A 7039-nucleotide genomic window follows, 5' to 3' on the forward strand; every position below is an offset into this window, starting at 1 on the left:
ACAAGTAATGAACCTATATTAACACATCATTATTACCCAAAAACCATAGTGTATACTAAGGTTCTCTCAGTGTTATCCATCCTGAAAGTTTTGACATGTACCCACCACTGTAGTGTCATACATAATAGTTTCACTGCCCTGAAAATCCTCTGTACTTTACCTATTCATCCCTCCCTCCCTCAAACCCTGGCAACTGCTGATACTTTTACTGTTTCCATAGTTTTGCCTTTTCCAGAACATCGTATAGTTGGAATCATACAATACTTATCTTTTTAAAACTGGCCTCTTTTACTTAGTAATAAGATTTAAGTTTCCTCCATGTCTTTTCATGGCTTGTTAGCTCCTATCTTCTTAGCACTAAATAAGGTCATCTTGGTTGCTTCCTATTTTTGTCAATTATGAATAAAGCTACTATAAACATCCACATGCAAGTTTTTCCATAGACGTAAGTTTTCAACTCCATTGGGTAAATATCAAGGAGCATGACTGCTTGGCCTTATTGTAAAAATATGTTTCGTTTTGTAAGAAACTGACAAACTGTCTTCCAAAGTGGCTATACAAGGTTTTTGCATTCCCATTTGCAATGAATACGACTTCATGTTGATCTACATCCTTGCCAGCATTTGGTGTTGGTGTTCTGAATTTTGGCAATTCTAATAAATACATAATGGTATCTAATTGTTGTTTTAATTTGCAATTCCTTGACAACAAATGATCTGGAGCATCTTTTCACATGTTATTTGCCATCTGTATATCTTTTTTGGTGAGGTGTCTGTTAAGATCTTTAGTTCATGTTTTAAATGGATTGCTCGATTTTTTCTTGATGTTAAGCTTTGAGTTCTTTGTATATTTTGAATAAGAGTCCTTTAGCATATTTTCTCTCAGTCTGAAGCTTATGGTTTCATTATCTCTTTTAATTTTACTTTTTATTTTTATGGGTACATAGTAGTTATATATACTTACAGGGAACATAAGCTATTTTGATACAAGGATACGATGTGTAATAATTATATCAAGGCAAATGAGATATACATCACCTCAAGCATTTTTCATTTATTTGTGTTACAAACATCCAATTATACTCTTTCAGTTATTTTTAAATTTATAATAAATTATTGTTGACTATAGTCACTACAGTCTGTTGTTTTTTTATCAAATACTTGATCATCTTCATTCTATCTAACTGTATATTTGTTCCCATTAATCATCCCCCACTTCCTCACCCCCACTATCTTTCTGATTTTCTAGTAACCATTGTTCTCCTCTGTTTCCATGAGTTAAATTGTTTTAACTTTTATCTCCCACAAATGAGTGAGATGAAGTGTGTCTTTCTGTGCCTGGCTTATTTCACTTAACATAGTGACCTCCAGTTCCATCCATGTCATTGCAAATGAAGGGATCTCATTCTTTTTATGGCTGGATAGTATTCCACTGTGTATACGTACCATATTTTCTTTATCCGTTTATTCCTTGATAGACACCAAATCTTGGCTATTGTGAATAATCAGCAATACAAATCAAAACTTGAATAATGCTGCAATAAACATGGGAGTGGAGATAACTTTTTAATATACCAATTTCCTCTCTTTGGCATATATATCTAGAAAGAGATTTGCTGGATTATATGGTAGTTCTATTTTTAGTGTTTTGAGCTACTTGCATACTGTTCTTTACAGTGGTTGTACTAGCTTACATTCTCACAAACAATGACAAAGGTTACCCTTTCTAACCATCCTCACCAGCATTTGTTATCAACTTTCTTTTGGATATAAATCATTTTAATTGAGAATATTAGTCCATTTTTACACTGCTGATAAAGACATAACCAAGACTGAAAATGAAGAGAGATTTAATGGACTTGCAATTCCACATGGCTAGGGAGGCCTCAAAATTATGGAGAAAGTCAAAAGGCACTTCTTACGTGGCAACAGCAAGAGAGAGAATAAGAGAGAAGCAAAAGTAGAAACCCCTTATGAATCTGATGAGACTTATTTACTACTGCAAGAACAGTATGGGGGAAATGCCCCCATGATTCAATTACCTCCCACCAGGTCCCTTTCACAACATGTAGGAATTATGGGAGTACAATTCAAGATGAGATTTGGGTGGGGACACAGAGCCAAACCATACCACCAGGTGAGATGATATTTCATTGCAGTTTTGATTTGTATTTCTCTGATTATCAATGATGCTGAGCATCTTTTCATATACCTGTTGGTCATTTGTGTGCCTTCTTTTGAGAACTGTCATTCACACCTTTTGCCCATCTTTCAATTAATTATTAATTTGTCTTCCTATTGCCTTGTTTGACCTCCTTATATATTCTATCTATTAACCCCTTTTCAGATGTTTAGTTTGCATCTATTTTCTCCTGTCTGTGGGTTGTCTCCTCACTTTGTTGATTGTCCATTTTGCTGGGCAGAAGCTTTTTAACTTGTGATTTCATTTTGCTTTGGTTGTCTGTGCTTTTGGGGTATTACTCAAAAAAATCTAGCCCAGATTAATATTCTGAAAAGTTTCCCCAATGTTTCCTTTTAATAGTTTCATATAGTTTCAAGTCTTAAATTTATGTCTTTAATCCATTTTGATTTGATTTTTGAATATGGCAGATCATTCTTCTGCCTGTGGATATCCAGATTTCCCAGAACCATTTAATGTCTTGTATATTCTTAGCACCTTTGTCAAAAATGAGTTCACTTTACACACATGGATGTGTTTCTGGGTTCTCTATTCTGTTCCATTAATCTATATGCCTGTTTTATGCCAGTACCATACTTTTTTGATTACCATAGTTCTGTAGTATTATCTGAAGTCAGGTAATGTGATTCCTCCAAGTTTTGTTCTTTTTGCTCAAGATAGCTTTGGTTATTTGGGGTCTTTTGCAGTTCCATATAAATTTTAGGATTTTTTTTATGTTTCTGTGTAGAATGCCCTTAGAATTTTAATAGCAATTGCATTGAATCTGTAGATTGCTTTGATTAGTATGGACATTTTAACAATTTTGATACTTTCAAACCATGAATGTGCAACATTTTTCTATTTTTGTGTCCTCTTACATTTATTATCAATATTTTATAGTTTTCATTATAAAGATTTTCATTTATTTGGTTAATTTTATTTCTAGATATTTAATTTTATTTGCATCTATTGTAAATGGTATTACTTTTCTACTTTCTTTTTTATATTGCTCACTGTTGGCATATAGAAATGTTGCTGATTTTTGTATGTTGATTTTATATCCTGTAACTTTACTAAAATTATTCATCAGTTCTAATAGTTTTCTTGTGGAATTGTTAGACTTTCCAAATATAATACCTACAAACAAGGATAATTTGATTTATTTTATTCCAACTTGTATGTCCTTTATTTCTTTCTCATGTCTGATTCCTCTAGCTAGGACTTCCAGTACTATGTCAAGTAACAGTGGTGAAAGTGAGCATCCTTGTCTGTTTCCAGATCTTAGAGGAACAGCTTTCAGTTTTTCCTTATTCAGTATGATACCAGCTATGGGTCTAACATGTATGGTCTTTACTCTTTTGAGTTATATTCCTCTTATACCCAGTTTTATGAGAGTCTTTTTCATGAAGGATGCTGGATTTTATCAAACACTTTTTCAACATCAATTGAAATGATTATATGGTATTTATCCTTCATTCTGTTGATATATCACATTGATTGATTTGCATATGTTTTAACATCCTTGCATCCCTGGGATAAATCTCACTTGATATAATGAATGATATTCTTAATATGTTGTTCAATTAGGTGAGCTAGTATTTTGTAGAGTCTTTATATCAATGTTCGTGAGATATTGGCCTGTAGTTTTTGTTTTTGTTTTTTGATGTGTTTTTTCTTTGTCCGGTTTTGGTATCAGGGTAACACTGCCTCATAGAATGAGTCTAGAGGTATTCCCTCCTACATTTTTCAAAATAGTTTGAATAGAAATGATATTAGTTCTTCTTTAAATATTTGGTAAAATTCAGCAGTGAAGCCATAGAGTTCAAGGCCTTTCTTCGCTGGGAGACATTCTACTATGGCTTCGATCTTGTTATTTCTTTTTGGTCTACTCAGGTTTTGGATTTCTTCATGGCTCAACCTTGGTAGGTTACCTATATCTAGGAATTTATCCATTTCTTCTAAGTTTTCCTGGGATCTGACAGCACTTTTTTGGAGAATGCAAGAAAAGCTCCAATGGCAACACCTAGGAGCAAGCCTTCTCCCTCCTCACCCCTGTTTCTCCTCAGGAGAAGGGCACCATCTTGAGCTCTAGCATAGCAGAAGACTGAGTTTAGTCAGAAGCAACCATAGTGGTGGAGGTGGCAAGGAACCTCTCTGAAGGTGGCAGTAATCCCAGGGCTCTGCTGGCAGAGTACACCACAACTTTGGCATCAGTTACATGGTGAACTGGAGAACGATCAGCAAAAGTTGGTGCCCTGCCAAGAGAGCAAGGCTAGACCTGCCCAAGAGGAAGCAGGAAAGCCCTGACTCAGCAATGGGAAGTAAAGAAGTCTACAACCACCTCTGTTACTCATCATTATTGGGATATCTGAGGACAGGCTGTCTGTCAATGGGAGAGCAGGTTACCAGAGTTCAGAGGGTTGCCTGATGGTGACAGGCATGTTAAGTTACAGGGAAGGGCCAGGATCCAGGCCTCCACTGTAGCAGCAGCCAGAAGAGGTGGAGTCATAAGGTCACAATGCACACAGACACAGAGCACGGCCCGAGGAAACAAAACATCTCAGAGCGCTCAGCTCAGCTTTTCTACTCTTTGAAGTTGAGTGTGCTGCCACTCTCCCCTTTTGCAATCACCTCATGAAACCTCCACTCAACCTCCCATCCCAGTGGTGCTACATGAGCGTAATAGAATATGAAGCCTGCTCCGCGGTGGGGCAGCCTAACTAAAATGCATTCCTTCAAGGGGGAAACTTGAGGAAATTTTATCTTAAGAGGTTACAGGATTGGGTCCTTATCTGACATCTAGGATATAATCCATTAACTAATATGAACAAATTAGATGGTTACATGCTGGTAATATTTATGTTGACAATTTTATCTACTAATTATAGCTCTCTAATTAAATATATTAATGAGCCATTACTTGTTTGCTGCATTTTATTTCTTGAGTACTTAGGCAATCTCAAACTGAACTTTGATGTGCCGACAATCTTAAACCAAGGAAGCTACCATAAGGAATATTTTTTTTTTGCTTCAAATTACTTTAATTAATTTTCTAGCCAGGATCACACTAAATAAGACCTCATGACAGTCCCATACGCAGCCATTTCAACTAACGCGTGGCACAGAATGCTCTGCCATGAGCCACAAGCAGCACAGTCATCACCTCCCCCAAGCACAGGTTGCTGCGGTGAGCCACCCTTTCTTTTTCCTTTTGTGTTTATATTCTTCTCAACTGCATTTCAGTTTCCTAAAGGTCCCAGCCACACAGAGTTCTTTTAGGGATTAAAGTAAAAGGAAAGAAAGTAGAAGCCAACATCCATCCTTGAAGAAAAAAAGTAAATCCATTTCATGGTGAACTTCAGCTTCCTGACAGATTTGAGATCAGTGTTCTCCAGTCTAAACATAGTCTTCCGTGACCTGGGAGAGTGTGGTCAGGTACTGCAAGCTCAGGGCAGCCAAGAGCATGACGAAGGACAGGTAGATGGGGGAGTAGTGGCTTCGGGAGATCAGCTGACAGTTGGGAAGATTCTGCGTCAGGATGGTGGAGATGATGGCTTTGACAGCTGGCATGTTGGTGGCATCTATCATCAGGGTCACTGCTTGCCCTTTCTGAATCTTCACTACCCCTCTGAACACCTGCTGGTTATTGTAACAGGCAGCCAAAGTGGCAATGGCCATCACCTGTGGGATAGCACAGAAGTTAAACACGCTCTGGTTTCTGAGTCTCGAAAGGTAGGTGATGACTTCTGGGATGTGGTGCAGCGCGTTGGCTATAAGTTCATTCAGGCACTGCATGGCCAAGTCAATATTCTCCGGCTTGGCAAAATCCCCAAGCTTCTTAACATACCTGCTCCAAACCTCGAGGCCAAAACTCTCTTCCTTCTTGCTGGTCTTCCAGATAGTCACAAATGATGTTTGTCTTCTGCAGAAACAAGCCCATGGAGTTGGCACGTTCTGTATCTTCACCAACTAAGGAGTCTTCGAACTCTGAGGCCGAGAAGAGACGGGAAAGGCCAATTCCTCCCAGCCCAGCAACATAGTGGCAGTACTTGTCCCACTCCTGTTCAGAGGTCACATGCTTATTCAAAAACTCTGCCATCCCAGTTCCCATTCTCCGGCAAATGTCAGCGATCACCGTTTGGTATTTCTCAGCCAAATTTCTAAACTCGAGGGAGATCGTTGGGAAGTCTTCCAGCACCTGGCTGTCCTTCTCCTTGCTCTCCATGAACCGCCAGTCTGGCTGGTAAAGGAAAGAGTGGAAGTGGACGTTGTGTAACAGCGGGACCTTCTTTTCCACACTGATGGTCATGTCATCTTCCAGCATGTCCAGAGCTCGGAGGACCAGATAAAATATGCACACTGCATTGCACATTTCCCCATCCAGCACCTGGATAACAGCTGCGAAACTGCGACTCGTCTGATTCAGATACGTGTAGCGAGTTTTCAGGCTGCTGCTGAGCGAGTCCTGGTCCATCTTGGGCATCACCTTCCGCTTGCTCCCAATGCGGAGGCGCACCAGGTTGTAGAACTCCTCCGGGTGGCCTAGGCACTTGACGAACTCCATCCTGGCACAGGCGGCGGGCTCTCGGGCTCGGCGTTCACCTCTCCATAAAAAATATTTTTTAAAAATTACTCTAGCTTGGGTTTCTCAAAGGGTTTTCTACTAAGGAGCTGCATTTGAAATATCTAATATGATTGATAAAATTACAGATTTTCAAGTTATACTTGAGACCTATTAAAATCTCTTTGGATGGACCCTAGAAATCTGCATTTTAATATTCTTTCTTGATTATTCTTATATACACTAAATATACACTACTTTGAGAACTGCCACTTTAGTACTGTGATCTCCAAATAATGG

At 38.5% G+C, this 7039-nt stretch overlaps 1 pseudogene; it reads right to left on the reverse strand.

The window, feature by feature from the left end:
- Positions 1-5398: 5398 nt before the first annotated feature.
- Positions 5399-6742, reverse strand: LOC100389381 (squalene synthase pseudogene; annotated as a pseudogene).
- Positions 6743-7039: the final 297 nt, after the last annotated feature.

Source organism: Callithrix jacchus, chromosome 2, assembly GCF_049354715.1.
Source record: "Callithrix jacchus isolate 240 chromosome 2, calJac240_pri, whole genome shotgun sequence".
Taxonomy (NCBI): Eukaryota; Metazoa; Chordata; class Mammalia; order Primates; family Cebidae; genus Callithrix; species Callithrix jacchus.